We start from the raw sequence: 19366 nt of genomic DNA, 5'->3' as shown, positions 1-19366 counted from the left end.
CTCTGTTGTGCTCGTTCTGGATGTAATAGTGCTTTCTCTACAAAGCAGGCGGTGAAAACCTGGGTGAAAACCTTTTCCTCGCTCCTGACTTGGAGGTCTCGCCCTCAAACAGGAGAGATTTAACCCATTAAATGGCGTAGTCAGGCCGGGAGGTGCGCACTTGAAATAGAAGAAGTGTGGTCTTGCACCATCGGGGTAACATAGGGGTTAAAAAATGCATTACAGCGTTCTCTCCTCTATCGCGGGGAATAGGTTCATAAAATAGCCCGCAATAAGTGAAATCCGTGAAGTAGCCAAATTTATTTATTTTTTTTTACAATTATTATATGTTTTAAGGCTGTAAGACCCCTCATTATACACTTTATACACTTTTTTTATACACAAGCAATAACATTTTCTCACATTTCTCTCTTGTTTAAACACTCTAAGTTCAAACCTTTGTTTGAATTTTAATGCTGAGCCTAAGAGGTTGGACACAAGAAATTATTAAGTGACTCACGCGTATTTCACTCCCCTGACTGTGCCTCTTCATCCTGGTGCCGCTCCGCTGAAGCGTTTTTGTATCCTTGTTAAAACATTGTTTCTGTATCCTCGTCCTCCTCCAACCAATGATTCATTTACAGTATTCCGAAATAGCGCCCTACAGCCGCATCACGTCTACCTTCCTTGAGCATGTCCACAAGTCCAACTTTTTGTGCCATGGTTAGCGTCTTCCTCTGCCTTTTGGGTGCAGAACGTTTCGTCGACATTTTGGGTTTTGTTGGGGGAAAAAACGTGCAAACATCCAGAGTTCAGAGTCTCTGCAAGCTGTTTGCTAGCGATCAGACAACAGGAAACACGGCAGTTCGGCACGAAGGAGAAGGAGATTGTCAGTCAATCAGGACGCAGGAGACAATAGGCGGGTTCTCCCTTTGCTAATAAGGACACAGAACACAATGTGTGTTCATACGCTGTAAAAAAAAAAAAAAGCACACTACATTATGCAACTTTACAGTACATCACATTGCATTACATTACTTTATTATGCTCTTCTATACTTTGTTACACTTTACAATACATAACTTTATTACACTTCATGTTGGGTTGTACTGTGCTGCCTCACTTTACTTATCATTGCATTACGTTTTTGTTTCTTTATTTAAATCTATGGCATATTATTGCACTTAGCTACTTAGGTCCTTACATAAGCAGGTACATTGCTTCATGCTCCATGATGTTGTTTTGTGCTGTGCTGTCTCACTACCTTACTTATGGTATTATAGTCTACTATACTTTATTACGCATTGCGTTAAGTTTGCTTGTTCATTTACGTTTTTCCACTTTTTTATATGCACTATCATCTACCCATCCCATCCATTTTCTATACCGCTTCTCCTCATTAGGGTCGTGGGGTCATGCTGGAGCCTATCCCAGCTGACTTCAATTGAAATGAATTTAAAATCAGTTCTGATATGAAATTTTAAATTTAAACATGAAATTAAATACAATTACATGTATTTCTTTCAACCGGGAGTGCATTTGTAAGGTCATAGGTCACAGTGCTGTATACAAAGTAGTTGATTGGCTGTTCTGTTAAGCAAAAAGTGAGGTAGATCTCATTAGGAGTACGGATCCTCTTTGAGCGAGTAAGCGTCTCCAGAAGAAGAAGTCTTTTCATGAGAAGATATCCCACTCATGCTGTCTTGACATCATTACTGCGTTTGCATTTCTTTTGTGTTTGGAGAATGGCTTCTTATCAAAGCTTCCCATCAAAGCCAATACAGATCAAGACTCGTCTATCAGGAAAACTTCTCAGCTGAATTCATTTCTTTCAGGAGGAGAAGTGGAAGCGTACGCCAATTAGACAAAGTCAGCGTGGGCGAAGATGATCATGACGCAGATTCATTACTTACTAGTACTAGCACGTATCTTTACCAACATAAAATGTTACACGTCATATGAAATTAAATAGGTCAGTGTCACATTAAAAAATTGGAAAACAATGGCCTGTAGTTGCAGTATATATTTATTTATTTATTCATTCATTTGTATTAGAAATGTAACACTTTTTATGTAGAGAAAAAAAATTAAAATTATATATATATATATATATATATATATATATATATATATATATATTAATTGGCTTAATTCAACATGCAAAATGTTAGAAACAGCTGTCATTAGAACATGCAAGTGTACCAAATGTTGTGGCCAGCAAATAATGTGTCTGAAACATTGTCGTTGGCATGAGGGGTGCTATATATCGGCCACCGATCACTATCGGACGATTTCTGTGGAAAAAAAACATGGTATCGGCATATGCGGATATTTGCTTTTCAACACCGATCCCCTTCGCCGATTAGCTCCGCCCCCATTTCTGCAGCCAGCCTATAGCAACCATCTCCCGCCCACTTTCCCTTCACTAAGCCAAAACAAACATGTCTGTCGTGTGGGACTTGCTGTCGTTATGAGAGTGATAGAAGTTTTGCACTCTGCAAAATACGCCTGAAAAAGCTTTAATTTGGTGCGGCATTTGGTGAGCGGGCACTTGGCAGGGTGTGGTGAGTTTTCGCGGCTCGCGATGTGATTGTCGGTCAGGCGGCGGCTAATTAGCCAAAACGCGGGACACGCGCCCGTGATAGCCCGAACAGTGGTTGGATTCGTCGGACTGAATGGCGAGACGACGTCGTCGTCGGCGGTGGAGGAAACCGGGTTTGCCTACTGCCAGCCGTCCTGCTGGGTACTCTTGCATCCAACGTCTCCTTCAAGAAAGCGCCTGATCCTCTATGTTTCACAAGTGATTTTAAAAAAGTAAGTCAAATATGTTTTTGCCTAAACTTTATTGTTCCCCTTTCATATCAGGGAGCCCCCCCACCACCACGAGGCACCTGCAAGCCTGCTTTTCATTGTTTTCAATTAATAATGTAAGAGCACTAGAAAGAAACCTGAAATACAAAATTTGAGTTGTGGATACCAGCATTTTGCCAATGTACTGGTCAAACAAACATTGGCTTTGTTTGGGTTGAAATTAGCTATGAAAATTTTAAATGTTTTTTAATTAAAAATGTACACTTAATCTATGTGATTGGTAGCAGCATCGTGGATGATCAGAATCTGAATAGGCAGCATTAAAACCTAATCGGAGCATCCCTATAGTTCACTCTATGAAAAATTCTGTGGACCCCTCGTTGTACACAGCGGTGTGACAGTGCGTTGGTCCTGTGGAGGAACCTTAAGTTGATGGTATGTCCTGACTTATAAATCATCAAGTCCATTAACAATGGAGCCACGGCCCATCATGGAATAACCCCGGGCTAAAATAAGTAGAGGGGAGTGTGTTCGAAAACATTCAATAGACTTGGTGCAGCCATCAGTCACTGGTGGCGTTACAAGATGCAGGGACGCCACTCACCAGCAGGTAGAGCCATTCACCATGACTTGACGTTATGTAATATGCATTATGATCTTTTGGGCCAGTGGTTCTCATCTCGTTTGGCTGCGAGACCCACCATTGCCCCTTAATGACAATTTAAATTTCTCAAACATCTGTAATTCGTTCATGAAATGACAGGAGTGCAGCGTGACTTTGTGGTAGTGCAAAATAACAGTGTGCCAGCACATAACAACTTACGTTATCCTTTCAGGAACAGTTCGTTTTTATTCACAAACTCAAACTTATTTTAACAAAAAGTGTCTGTTAAGGTTTTCTGTTTTGCTCCCGCTATCGTTTGGTCTCTACTTGCTTGCTCAGCACACGGATAACAGGTTCTCAAAGAGTCCGCTTGAGTTCCATTTCAGACTTTTTACTTTGAAGCACTGTAAAATTGAACATGCAGAATTATTTTAAAAAATATACTGTATAACAAATCCTTTCTCTGTGACATTCAACATAAATGTAATGCATTAAAAAAAATGTGTGATGCACTTTCTGCTTAAACAGCTGACCTTTAATAAGCGTACAGTACTTATAGGCAAACACTTTCAACATTATAATAGCAGTAGGCATTGTTGTTTTTCTGTAACAGCGGGTTTCAAATGGCACTTCAGAGCGTCGTTCCTACCTACAGTATAGGAGTATGACTAGATGAAACCCTTCTGCATAAAACCCTTCAGTCATTTGAGGTAATGTTTGTCTCAAACGTTTGTCTGTTGAAACGTTGACCGATTTGTAAACGGAGCCGTGTGAATTGTGAATAAAGTTTTCATTCTTATAGTAGTTCTTAATAATTACACTACCAGACACATTAGGTGAATTTGCACAAAGTATCGCTATCGAATCAGTATAACCGATACCAGCCTGAATTTTATTCCGTATTGAATTGGAAACAAAATCAGTGGTATTGCACATCACTACCGCCTCCAAACAGGCAGGAAGAGAGCTTACTCTGTGCATTGGTTTCAGCACCTTGCCGTGTTTGTTCCATAGAGCAACGTCATGAATGTAGTGAGCTCTTTTGTCCATCAGACATGTGTGGTGGAGGCGGCGCCGCTAGCATACACACAGCGTGTATTGTCTCGTCTCGTGAACTGAGTGTCTCGTAACACCCCTAGTACGTACAGTACATCGTTAAGCTATTTCATCTGGTGTATTGAACAATTATTAAAATTATACATAAAATTGTGACTACATTCAGAAAAATGTACTGAATTTAAGTTGCAAAATCAGGTGATATTCAATTTTTTTTTGTGGTTAAAATTCTTTCGATTAAAAAAAGTAAAAAATAAAAATCCACGAGCTCATACCCCTCCAAACTCTACTAATATGTAGTGCAATAAACCGGTTTATGCAGTCAATACTGCATTTATGTTGGAGATCAGACGATGTGAGGATGCTGACAGTAAACAGCTGGTGCCATCTCGCCGATTATACGTAGCCTCCTTCACGGTATCTCCTGCGAGCTGCTTCTCCATCAACCACATCATCATGAGCTTCTCCATGCGTTCATGGATAGATTTATTCAATGCACATCATCCGGTTCTTTTCAGCACTGTTCTTCGCACTCACCTTCTTCAGACTTTTGGTTGGGAAAACAAAGTTTTGCGAAAATAACTGCGAGCACAAATGTGAGCACAACACAACATGACACACCGGATTCTGGGCGGATGTTGCGGCGTTCACTGTGGTATTCACCATGCCAAAAAACGGTGAGGACGTATACTGAAGCTGGCTCGTAACCCGAATTTTTGCTCGTGAGTCGAGGTACCACTGTACACTGTCTTAGTACGCAGTAAAACTGTTACACTGCAATACCAAATGTGACCAGTAAATATAGTCATAGCTTCAGTAATGTTGAGCAAAGGTCTATGAGGAAGAGACGCTAGCTTCCCGCATTCTTGCATGAGCACATGTAAATAAATGTTCGAGCGCAATCTCATTGTTCAACAAGATGTCTGGTCTTTTAAAGCTGAACAACACAAATACAGGTTTCACTTTTGCGTCACACAGCAACTGTGGTGCGTTCAATAACTGCCAAATAAAGTGCGAAATTGCAACGCTTGATGAAAAAACATTATCAGCGAACCATAAAGACATAAACATGTAAAAATTGTGGGCTTTTTAAACAGTAGTTCATGTATGATGCACATTTCACATATCATGTAATACAATATAATGTATTTATAAATTATTCATAACTCAGGGGCAGTAAGAGTAAAAAATGCCTATTTTCAGAAAAAAAATAGAAATCAAGATTTTTTTTAGACTGATTTATCTTTATTATACAAATGAAACACGTTTTTAACTTTCTAAAATATTTTTTATTATTTAAATTGCAATTATTTCCACAGCGCCTTGTGTATAATACAATAAAGGAGAATGCTCTATTAGCAGTAGAACTCATAACAGGGGGAGTGGTAATGACACACTATTCCTAAATGTTTAAAATAATGGGTTTTTTTATTCATTTATATTACAAATGTAACTTTTTTATATATAAAAATAAAAATAATAGTTGGCTTATGTTTTTCAGCTAAACTCAATGGGCAAAATATTAGAAACTGCTCATTAGAACATGTAGATGTACCTAATGTTGTTAAGTTGTCGCTCAGTGGGAAATTCTGTGGGCACCTCGTCGTAAACAGCGGTGTGACAGCGCATTGATCCTGTGGAGGAGCCTTAAATTGATGGTGTGTCCTGACTTGTGCAGATAAATCATCAAGTCCATCAACAATAGAGCCACGGCCCATCATGTCATAACCCCAGGCTAAAATAAATAGAGAGCAGTGCGGTATAAAACATTCAATGGCCTTGGTGCAGCCATAAGTCACTCGTGGGACTTTTAAAAGACGCAGGGAAGCCACTCACCAGCAGATGGAGCCATTCACCATGGCTGACTACTATTGAAGGCGCATTATGGTCTTTTAGGGCATAGTGGACCTCAGGCCAATCAGTTTCTACTTTGGACGACTTGTCTCTTCAGTTGATGCTCTTTGTCTCCGTGCAGGACATCACTTGTCATTTATTTCATGGCTTGCTTGACATGTTATATAACTCCCTATTTTTAGGCAAAGGAGACACCATCCCAATGTAACTTGTATGCATGTTCAAAATAAATTAAACCATCAATTAAACCATTACAATTAGCAATTTCTGTCCCTCCTGGTGCAATTATACACTATATTGTAAGGCTGGATTTTGGACTGCAAAATATGTTTTAATTACAATGTAGTGTATCTGTTTACCTATTTACTTTTACTTTAGTCTTAATTTTTAACTCTGGTGGTGTAATGGTACGCACTGCTGCCTTTCGTGCAGACGGTGTGGGTTTGATTCGTGGCCAGGGCCCTAACACCTACCCACTGGAGATGTCCAGCATCCCAAGCCCGGGTAAATGGGAGAGTTGCGTAAAGAAGGGCATCCAGTGTAAATGCTAAGCCAAATGGAACGCGGCGCTGTGGCAAAAACAAAATAAAAATAATGAATGAATATAAGGCCACCTGCAACATAAGATGGCTCCTATTTTGTTAAAAAAATATTTTTAAAGACAATTAGCATACTGACTCGGACATATGACGACCCATATATAAGACAACCCCTCTTTTCCAGGACCTGGTTTTGAAAAAAATAATTATTGTATTCAATTAAAATGATTGTATTTATCTGAATATAAGACAACGCTGAAATATAAGACGGAACTTTGAATTTGTTTTCCACAAAATCCTCGACCAAAAAATGTACAAAATCACTGCAGTGACCCAAATAAAAGACTACCCTGAATATAAGACGACCTTCAATATAAGACGATTCCTTTTTTTCAAAATGTTTTTTTTAAATATCACATACCGTGGAACTTTGGTTAGCGTCATGAATTGGTTCCAGAAGGTCCGACTCTCACCTAAACGGACGATTGCCGAATCAAATTTTCCCATAAGAAACAATGTAAATCCAATTTATCTGTCCCAGAAAAGGAAGGTGCTAGTGGTTGATTTCGCTGCCATATTGTGTCTTTGGGAGCAGTCATGTCTTCAATGAGGATAAAAGTAACCATAAATGTTAATTCATCCCTTTCATTCGTCATTTACATGCATTGAGGATTGTTTTACTCAGGTAAAGGTATCATTGTAAAACTGTAAAAACGTGTTTTGTGTTAACATTTTTGACAGTCATCCCCTGATTACATCATACATGAGCAACGTTACTGCCATGACGCAATCCGGCCCGGAAATGCGATCAGTTCTGCGCATGCGTGAGACCTACAGTATGTCACGTCCTCCTTTGGCAAATTTGTATGACAGCGCTTCTGTGACGTCATGTGCTGTGATAGTTATTATTTTTTAATGTATGAACATAAATGGTCAATAACCATACTTATTTATTGGGGGGGTTATTTTAGTGACTCTTATTAAAAGGCTTTGTTAGCATGCGGATATTTCTATCGTCTTGTGACATCCACCCAGACTGAGCTACGTAAAAACGTCCGCAGCGCACGTAGCGCAGACATAAACATCATACCCAGGTATGTATAACATGCATACATGAATAGAATAAAACATATAAAATGCAGTGATATTTGAATTGATATTATATCAGAAAAAAGATTATGTGGTACTTTCTCAAATCTGAACATTTTTGGGAGTGTGCGTGGGTTGGGGACGTATGTTTCTGACGTAAAATCAATCGACTGATGGCGTAGATTACACATGCCTAACTGTGACTGCCGCAAAATAGACTGACCGGATGTAGAGGCGTTCTGCACATTTTGTAGAGTCAACTGCATTTCTGGTACGTATTGTGTAGTGACAGTTACAGTTGACTGACTAATAGGATGCAAACGAGAAAGTGTTTTGTGATTAAAAAAAAAAAAACAAAACAAAAAAACCCCATTAAGAACCATTAAGATGAACTCACGCAGTGTATTAACAACATGACTATACGCACGTCATACTGTATGCCAACTGGAGAATGCATGCAAACAGAGGCAAAATTGTGGTGTAAATTTTCAACATTTACCGGGGTGGACGCTAACGGAGGCTCCACTTTATTAGGGAAAAAAACCCCAACACAAAACATAAAATCAACGGCAATTGGTATACTCACAAGCATATAAGGCAACCCTTAAAGGGATAGTTTGGATTTTTTTACATGAAGTTGTATGACATCCGCGTCAGCAGTGTACCACATCAACAGTGACTTAACCTCCCCCAAATCAGTCCAGTGAGTCCAGTTCTGGTCGGAGATCCGTCACGAGGAACGCAGTTCTGCTTAGTTGCTTGGGCCATTTAAATAAAGAGTTTGGCTTCTGAAAACAATATGAGTTCAAAAGAGTAACACATTTGCATCACAAAAATGAAGAGGTCCGCGGTAATGCCACTCTTCCTCTACGACGGAGTGCCACGGCCATCTTGAATGCACAGGCGACAGTGCACAGGCATACGGCGGGAGACGAACATAACACCGAGCCTTTTGTGAGGCCTGATTTTTTTTTTTGCTGTCGTACACTGCTGATAGGGATGTCATACACATTCATGTCAAAAAATCCGAACTATCCCTTTAATTTAAGACGCCTGTTTTCCAAGACATTTTCTTGGGAAGAATATTAAAAAAAAAAAAAAGACAAAATTACTGGATTGAACCTATAAGACGATGAAATTAATGGTGAAATATTTAAGATTTTGACAAACTTTATAAGTAAAAAAATAAAAGTTGTGTCTCATATTACTTACTTATACCTGTATATGGTCTTATATTGGGGTCAATGCGTTCGTAATGCATAAATACAATAAGTCAGCTGACATCTCATGATGTTTGACAATATTACGCCAACAAAAGAGAAAAAAAACAGCATCCTTGTTTGACACAACCTTTAACATAAATGTTACTCCTGTCTGGCTTTTTGAAGATAAATGTACCTTTTAAAGCGGGACCAGCACACGTATCAGTCCTACGTCGTTTGAAGATCTCGTCTCGTCCATCACAGAACGAGGCGAAATTCCTGATAGTGCTCATCTCTCTGGTCGCCTTGTTCACGAATGCATGCAGGAGGGGGGTGCTTCAAAGACATGTTAATGGAGCGCTATGTGAAGATGCCAGGAGGCCAATTACGCATGTGGGGCTACACTTCAGCACATTGCTCACATATGCTTGGTTATAGCTCACATTTCTTTAGCTGACCTTGACCACGCGGCAGAATATCATCCATATATGACGCTGGTTGACTTCCAAGTTGTTCTACTTTTAATTTCCCGTAGGAAATCATGCCAAGTAATTACTTTTTCCATCATGAAACCTTTATTAACTCTGAAGGTGATGTTTTAAGTAAAATTTTAGCGTCCCGTACAGTCATATAAGCGTAAAATATTAAGTTAAACACAGTGTAATCAAACTAAGACAGTAAAATAAAGTAAAACTACCCACACCTTTGAAGATGTAATTGAGAGCGATACTGCCACCCAGTGGTGTAACATTTTCAGATTCCTAACTGTCACACAAGTGTAAAAAACACTGTTCAATGAAGCTATAAAACACAAAAACTACACTGCCTTTGAAGATGCCTAACGGAGAGCTCTTGTCACCTAGTGCCGTAACATTTTAATGTTCCTAACTGTGCAAAAAATCAAGTTAATCAATTTATTTTAGTAAATACAACTGAAATCAAATAAAGAAACTACTGTTTGAAGAGTCCGGTAAAGTGGAGCAATACTGTCACCTTGTGGTGTTTTATAGGTAATGCTGGAAGGTAACGTCGTGTAGGCAAATTTTAATGCCAGTCATTATCCGTTAGATTTCATGTTGCTATATACTGTAGTTAAACTGAATCAAGCTTAAATGAAGTAAGACAAGTCGTGCCATTTCAGCACAGCACTTTTAATGGTAGTCATTAGCCATTAGCTTTGATTATTCTGTATATTGAAATTTAATAAATGTAAAAGGAAGTCAAAATTACTTCTACTGCTGGAAAATACACACTTTTAGCGTAGTTTGTTGACATATTTTAGCCATTTGCTTTCATGCTACTGTGGTATGCTAACTTTGCTAGCATAGTATTGATAAGTTGTATTGGTAAGCAAGCTAGCCGTCTTAATCTTGACGTAGAAACACAAACAAAATATAGACCAAAAAAAAATGCGTCTTGAAAAAAAATAGTCTCAATGCATACAATGAGGGGTTGTTGCATTATGGGCAATGTACTTTGTAATTGTACAATGTAAAATAGCACTTTATTTATTTATTTATTTGTATTAATGTCTCTTCTGTTGTTGTTGCTTAATTTATTGGTATTTATGTTTCTTCTGTTCTTATTCATTTTCTTGTATTTTTTTCTTTCTTTCTTTTTTGGGAGAATGAACAGAAAAAGAATTTCATTGCATAGCAGAACCACCAGTTTTACTGTGCATATGACAATAAAATTCTTCAATCTTGAATGTTTCCTCTCACCTGTGTGTGTGTGTGTGTGTGTGTGTGTGTGTGTGTGTGCGCACTCTGCTCCAGTGTTGTCATGGCACAGCAAATCTATGTCGCGCATAAAATAAAATCCAACATGAACTGTAACTAAATAAACACATTACAATTTATTCTGTACCACTGTGCAATGTAACTCAGAGAGTGACCGGTGACAACAAGCGGTAACAACCGATAAAACAATGACAAACACTGTCCAGCCCGTTAATTAGATTCGGTTTGCACGTATTTACTTATGCAGGCCATCAATGTCATTAACAGCGGGTTATATGCATACAAATGTTTTGCAGGTTAGTGTAGAGCTAAAAGTGAGGCATAGTTAAGAGGTGGATGCTGCTTGATAACCCAATATTATGGTGAAATGAACGGGCACAGTGTCACAGTCACTCAAAAAGCCAAAGTAAAAGAGTGGTTCTTTTAAGAATAGTTCTCTGTTGGAATAAGTGCAAACAGAAGAACAAGAGGTGAAACTTGGTGAGATTTTTTTTTTCGAGTGAGAAAGGGCTGCTCTGAAAATAAACTGGGACGTAGGGATACTCTGGAAAGTGAAAAGTAAAATCAGGAATTTCAAGTATACAGAATTAACAAAAGAAATGGTAAACAATAGGGGTGTCACAATACACTCAGCGAACGAGACAAAACGATACACGATATTGGGTTCACGAGAACAAGACGAGGCGATATTTTAACATTACTTTTAAGAAACCTACAATGACGAAAAATAGGACTGGACAAACAGACTTCTTTTATTTAACTGAGCCACAAAACAATGTAAGTACATTATGAAATGTTTTATAACTTGTATTTTATGTTAATGTTTTTATAACATTGTGTGTTGCATGACGGCAGTTGGAGCTGCTACTACAAATGATTTGTGTTGGTGTGTAGTTATGTAAAGACAGATGTAAAAAGAGATTGCAGTAGATCAGCTTTATGTTACGTTAAAAGAACTACATTTCCCATTAGGCTTAGCGTGCCGCACCAGGCAGTAGATCCGAATTAAACACTAGTATCACATGTTTTGATAGAAGTTATATGCAGTGATCGTGTTTTGATCTGACAAATCATAACTAAGTTTGATCAAACGTAGAATTACTACAGCTTCTGCTTTGACATTAACACGGCGGCAGCTGTTGAGTTCAGACAAAAAAAAACATTACACTTCGAAAGCGAGTGACAGTGGAAACGTCGACTGCAGGTGGAATTGCAAGATTTCCGTAAAGCACTTGATGTGCGGTTCCAATCCTGCCTCGCACACTGCCACTTCCATATAACATATACAGTACAGTATTATCATTCACAGTAGCTGATAGACTTCTGGCTTCCCTCTTCCTGCAAGACAGATTTAAATGAGAAATATCGAAACGAGAAATATCGTCACATTTTAATGGATTTGTATGGCACCTTTCAAGGTTCCCAAAACGCTTCACGGTGAATCCCATTGTTCATTCACTCCATAGTTAAACAATGGTGGTGGTAATTGACATCTCTAACCACAGTTGCCCTGGGGTCGACAGAAACGTGGCTGCCAATTCGCGCCTACGGCGTCTCTGACCACAACCAGACATTCATTCACATTTTTACACCAGTGCGGGCAGCACTGGAGGCAACAACACAACAACAGTGACTGGGATGGAGAAAGTGGGGTGCAAACCACCAACCGCCAACCTTCTGGTTTCTGGACGATCTGCTCTACCTCCTGAGCCACTGCCGCCCGAATTAAAAACAACAAAAAAAAACTCTTCCCAGTCATCAGCAAAATCTCGTGGAGAATAATTGTCGACAGGCTCAGGAGCAGCGTCGACAACAGACTGAGGAAGCAGCGAGGTGGATACAGAACAGGGAGGGGCCCAACGGAACAAGTCTTCATCGTGTGCAAGCGATTGAATGGCAGTCATTTTTATAAATCAACTTCATTGATTTTGCAAAAGCATCCAACTCATGACCCAGGCCATCTGGACCATCATGGAGGCTTATGGCACACCAGATAAAATCATCAGGTTCTATACGACAACTATGAATACACTGCTGTTGACGATGCCGTTATTACGTACCGGTTCAAGATCAAGACAGGCGTGAAGCAGAGGTGTGACACGTCTGGCTTCCTGTACCTGCATATCATTAATTGGATCATGAGAGTGAGAACGGTGAGAATGGCATCAGATGGCAAGTCACCACAAAGCTGGACTATCTTGACTACGCTGACGAGCTCGTCCACCAAACCGCAGATACAGCAGAGACCAACAGATTGGTAGAAAATGGCGAATACACAGAACTGAAGGTGAATGTAGACGATTGCAACGTGATGAGGCTGACCACTGAGCACATTACGATGAACGTGGAACCTGTGGAAAAGGGGGAGTAGTTCCTGTACAAAACAGCCTTCATATTGACTGATGGCGGAAAATGACAAAAGGCCGACAACCAGAAGCTGGATGTTTTCTAAACCAATAGCCTCCAGCGGACACTGAAGATGTGGTGGCAAGATTGGATCAGGAACAAGGTGGTGCTGGAACGAACTGGAATGGAGAGCCTGAGCACAGAGGTCTGGAAGAGACGATGGAAGTTGATTTGGCACATGCGGAGGAAAGAGGCTGACAATGACTGCTCTGCCGCTATGACGTCTCAAGACCACCTGGAGGCAAACAGTAGAGAAAGAAAGGGAGTCCGTTAGTTGGAGAACATGGAACAAAGGGCGACGGCCATGGACAGGACAGCATGGAAGCAGCGTATGGAGGCCTTATGTGCCACCAGGCATGAAGTAGAATGGATAGATAAAATTGGTAAACGACCTAGCCCTGTAAAAAAGATCCAAAATTTCTACCAAATAACGTCTTTTGTGTCTTGACAGAAAAAAAAAGTCTCATTGAACAATGCCTTCAATGAGGGATTGTTGCACTACGGGGTCATGGAGGTACACACTTTAGCACTTAGGAGCAAGCATGGCAGGAACCCAGGGTGTGATCAGGCTTTTTACAACTACAGTCCTGTAGGGGGTGTGAAACGTGCTTTTTTTACATCCTTATTTTTTAGACTGTAACATCCGTGTGATTTGTAGGCTATTTGTTAATGGTCAAAAACAAAACATGATGCAGACTTTTCCCCCTTTGAGTAAGCGCGTTATACAACCATGCTATAAAATCTGCATTTTTAAAGGCAAATAGAAAATGATTGGAGGAGATTTGAGTTTTGGCTGTCAGTCATATCACATCTGGAAGATGTGATTAAAAAAAAAAACCTTCTACAAGCTAATTTGAATTTATTATCAGTCACTTGGTTTTCTGCGTAACGCATACATGACAACACAGCAGTCCTTATGTAGGTCTACATTTTATATAGAATATTCTAAAGCAGGTCGGATCTAGATCACATTGAGATCACATTCCCCCCCCCCCAAGCCTGCTTGGAACCAGATCAAGGCGAGAAAAAATGAGGCGCAAAGAGTGCCATCCATCTTATATCCACTCATTTTTTTATCTCAGAACATAGAGGGTAAATAATTAAAGACACGCTGTCCTCAAAAACAGCAGAGTGCTCCTTCAATCTGGAGGATCATTGACTGGCAAAAACAGCAGAGCTATACTGGCAACCATTTTAACATTTAATTCCTAAAAACAGCAGAAAACTCTTGCCAGCTCGAGGATCATTGATGAACAGAGGGTCCTTTTAAAAACAGCATTGCCCACCTGTCATCTAGAGGATCAATGACTAGCAGTAGGAAAAACAACAAAGCACTCTTCTCATGTAGCAGATCTTTGACGAGCATTTTTTGAACAGCAAAGTACGCTTGTCTTTTTTCCCCTCCACATAACCATTGATATTTTGATGAACTAATTATAAAACTAAACAATGCTGGCTTTATGCAGTATAGGTGTATTTTATGATACATTTCTTCTTTTCTATTCCATTAGATTGTGCAGTTGTAAAGTACAGTATGTCTATCAATAGAGGTGTTTTCAATAAAGCAATGTGGTATCGTGTATATTATATATACTGTACGCTTTAGAACAGGGACAATACACAGTTCATTGTTATTGGTAGAGAATTTGCCATAATACCTCCAGATGGCCTTCTGTCGTTTTAGAGCTATTCTTCCTCAAACACAGCAAAAAAGAAAGCATGTGGGCGTTCAGGCTCTCTACACTTTATGTATATTTTTAAGTGTGTGTTGCAGTGGCCTTCGGAGGATTAGTCACACGGCTGTGAGCATTAGAAACCCTGCTGTGTTTGCGAGCGCACCAACAAAAGACAACCATCTCAAACAAAGACAGTAGGAGAGGGAGGGTGCGTTACCTCCACCAAGCAGCATGAGGCAAATAAACTGAAATTAAAACACGAGCAATATGTTTACACTCATCAAAGATCCTCCGTGTGACAGGAGTGCTCTGCTGTTTTTGGGAATCCACTGCAGAAACAGTAGTCAAAAGATCCTCGATATGACAGGAGTGCTGATTGAATCCAAACCAGCATAATTATTTTTTTGCCATGTTTCATATTAAGCTAACAACATGTCAGCCATTCGCTCAGGAAGGGGTAAGATTGGGGGGGTGATAGATCTGAAAACAGGCATCAATCACTGTCTTGACGTGATTGGTTGTTTGTGTGCGAGGCAGCGAGGTAGCGGTGGGCCCTCCATCTCGCTGAGAAGGTTGGCTGATTGCTCCTTCTGCCTCTCTACATTCATTGCACCAACCTGACACCTTACGTCTTACAAGCCCACAGAGGAAAATTCTTATTTACACTTTGGACAATACTCCGCCTCCTCAGACATGATCAGGGGACTCAGGAACAGGAACAGGTTTTTTTTGTAGCCCGGTCAACCCTTTGCTACTTCAGTTATAGCTTTATCGTTTTTCTCCCCAATTTGTATTTCATGTTTAATTTAAAAATGAATGTGTTGGATTGGCCTCGTGTTTCTGGGTTTCTGTTCCGGCTGCCTCTAACCGCCGAGGAGCAGTGAACTGACTGGCATCATTTACCAACAATAATACAGATTTTTTTTTTCTGACTATGATTGAACCCCTATGAATTCCACCTAGCAACAAGTGACCCGTGAGGTGACCAGGAACAGGAATGCAAGCCTGTTCCTTGGTCTGCAAGATGGCTAACATGAAGTTTTAATTAAGGATGTTCGATAATATCAGCCCACCGATAATATCGGCCCGATATCGCATCAAAATGTGATATCGGTAGACATCGGTATCTGATTTTTTCCCGATTAATATAAACCGAACGAACTTTGAGAGATTTTCTAATCACGTTTTGGAAATTAAAAAATTTTTTTTATTAGAAGACAGATGTGATGTGACAGAAATAGTCGCATTTTGTCAAGAAAAAAAACTTTTAACCTTTTTTTAAACTGTTAACTTAGGAAAATATGAGCCATGCTCCGATCAGGGTTTTATGCTGCTGATTCTGATAATGATCATCCATGAGTGAGATCGGCCGATACCGATCACATGGATTAACTCCAGATTTTTCAATTTATTTATATGGTACACAGGCCAAAGGCCCCTGACAAATTATTAAAAAATATACTTTTGGCTGGATTGTCTTTTTTGCCTTTATTTGTGTGAAACGATTTTTGTACTATTTGACACAAACCTGAATTTAATTTGATGCATGTTTTGGAGTAATACGACTACATGGGAAATAAACTGTTCAATAATTATTTTTTAGCTCAAGATAACAAAATACGGGTGTTGGCCACCCTATGTGACACAGAACACATGTAGTGTTTGCCGCCGCACGCCGATCGATTTTTGTGATCGGCTTTGAAGGGCATTTATCGGCAATATGCCGATCACATGTTTTTTTTTGTTTTGTTTTTTTTTTACAGAAATGGCCGATCGATCGGAGCATCCCTAGAAAATCGAACTTTAATGTTACGAGAAAGACAGAAGTCAATTTAAAATAAAAAAAATTAAAAAGCCATGATTTTATGAATTATTATGATTTTGTAGCGAAAAATGTTGTAACCTTCCAAAAATACAGCATAATGTTATTGTATTTTGTCGAGATTAAGGTTGCTAACTTGCAAGAATAAAGCTGTGGTATAACGCAACAAAAGGTAGATTTTTCTAAACGTAATCTTATCAGAAAAACATCCCTTTTTTAATGGGGGGGTTGGAAGCTGGCCCTTTGTGTAAAGTGTAACGGTGGGACGAATACCTACAAAGTTTTAACAATTTTAAAATTGCCAAGTTCCCACTTAAAGGGTCACATTTTGACATTTTAGTTCATCTTCTATAAAGTCCCTGTTGTTGAAAAGAATAAACCTGGATTCTTCTATTCTTTTAGCAGTAATTGATAGCATGTCCCAAATGGACAGTCTGGGTCTTCCTGAGGTCACTTGTCTGTGGCTATTTGGGAGCCTTTCAGGCACTTTTAACTCTCAGGAGACACTCTCTCTTGATTTTCCAATGTCTTGTCTGTCCACTTTAGAAAATTAAAGACATTATGGCTGTCCTTTAGGGTGTCAGTCTTTAGGATCAGACGTTGAATGCATGGAGACATTTGTAAAGACCGCAAACGTTTTTTCGGGGGTTGTTCATATGATTTCACTTGTATCATTTTATGTCTTCCTCAGTAATGCTCAAATGTGTTTGCAAAGTTTTTTTTAACTTTTTATTTATTCATTTATTTTTTAAATGTAGGCCAACTTTGCTGTAAATCGATTGCCTTGTTGTTGGTGTTTTTGTGTCTTCTACACCCTCCATCCAGTCTCCTCCATGTGTTACGGCCATAATTAGCCTAAATTAACAAGGAGGCCACTTGGGAAAAAAACAAAAAATGAATGAATAATAATAAAGATGGCAAACATTGTTTCATCTTTCACCGTAATCCGTCGAGGTTGAAGCGGACAATATTGTGAAAATAACAACGCGCTCTTCCCGAATAACTGAGTTCGATTGAGTTGGAATCCATTCAACAACGGTGATGTCAAACGGCGTAGTCTCAAATCATTTCGATCTCTCTAAGTGGACCATCTTCAACCCTCTGTTCAAATAACTCGCAGGAGAGCTCGATGAGCTTGTTTCCAACAATTTTCCGCACCTTCATGAGCTGACGAGCAGCAAAGACACTTCATGTATTTGGCAGCACGGACCCCCTTGGGGTGGGTGGGTGGGTGGGTGGGTGGGGGGGGGGCTTTGTCAATTGAGGACCCAGGCCTGTTTGATCTATAGAGAATGCAGTGTGGGATGTCAGCACCGGGAATGCTTATTTCCCCTGGGGACGCAGCTGCAATCTGTGAGCCTAAAAATATATGTGTGATAGAGAGAGGGGCGATTACAGGTATAAAGTCAGATGTAAACTGCGGAATGCCTTTGAAATGCTAAATTAGTGTCTGCTTGCAGCCTGTCACACATGTTTCATCAGTGAAAGGTTGGGCTGGAAGCTTTATTTTCTTCCCAAATGCACATTCTTGGACCATTCTATACTTACAACCCTGTGGGAACAGCATTGTTGGATGAGACCGTAAGAGAAAGGCTTGTATAATAAAAGATGCTCAATTTGTAAGGAACGTGCATTTGCGGGATGAGCGGAACAACATGATGATTTCCATTCGAAGATTGCCATCCCGCAGCAGTGTGTGACTGGCCTGGTGATTCAGTGGCCCTAATGCTTGTCGGGTCTAAAATCAACAAAATGCGAATAAATAAGCCTGTGGAGATGGTTTTCGTGGCCACATCTCCCAAAGTAAAGTACAGGGTTGCCGAAATGCGCCAGCACACATACATAAACTAGCTATATCTTGCAATATAAAATGCAGTAGTACTTATTTGCTGCTGATTGTGCACATTCGGGGGTAACAAAATCAACAAAATATGAAAAAATAAGCCTATGGAGACATTTTTAGTCATATCTCGCAAAGTAAAGGCAGGGATGCCAAAATGAGGTGTGCTTCTGCTACTTTCAACATAAACGGAAACACTAGCCTATCCTTCAATACAGCAGGAATGGTGTTTATTTTGCTGCTGATTGTGCGCATTTGGGGGTCAAAAATCAACAAAAATGAGATTCCGATTTTCAAAAAGTAAGCTTGGAGACCCACATCTCGCAAAGCAAGGCAAAATAAATGACAAAATGTGCCGTGGCCTGTTCTACATTTCCCACACAAGACGGGGAATAAAAATCAGGTATGTCAGCAAGAAAACCCCAGGTGGGATCGAGAGAAGAGGAAGGGGAGAAAGGTGGGGATGCTAAGAAAAGAATCGGTGAAGGAAAGTGCTAATGAATGGCTATTGGAAACTCAGGGTGTTGAAATGCTTACTGGTTTTTGATTAATGACTACTAGGCTGCTATAATGGGGACCACTGGGACCCCAGTGACTGGAACCTTTTATAGAATAGCCCCCAGAAGAAGAAAACATAAAATCTCTGTCACTGGACCAAGAAGAAACACAATGGAGGGTAGACATGGAGACGAGATGCTGTTTCATTGCAATGTGACATGTCATAACCCTCTTCAAACATTCTAAGAGCG

The 19366-nt window shown here is 39.8% G+C and overlaps 1 protein-coding gene across 1 annotated transcript in view; it reads left to right on the top strand.

The window, feature by feature from the left end:
• The first annotated feature begins 2443 nt into the window (after positions 1–2443).
• The window catches only part of LOC129194857 (receptor-type tyrosine-protein phosphatase delta-like), a 415432-nt gene continuing 398509 nt past the window's right edge, over positions 2444–19366 (top strand). Inside the window, exon 1 of the mRNA XM_054800309.1 lies at positions 2444–2793. The gene's annotated coding sequence lies outside the window, so the exon portion shown is untranslated. The remainder of the gene's footprint in view (positions 2794–19366) is intronic.

This window comes from Dunckerocampus dactyliophorus, chromosome 15, assembly GCF_027744805.1.
Source record: "Dunckerocampus dactyliophorus isolate RoL2022-P2 chromosome 15, RoL_Ddac_1.1, whole genome shotgun sequence".
Taxonomy (NCBI): Eukaryota; Metazoa; Chordata; class Actinopteri; order Syngnathiformes; family Syngnathidae; genus Dunckerocampus; species Dunckerocampus dactyliophorus.
This window is presented reverse-complemented; position numbering and strand designations above follow the sequence as displayed.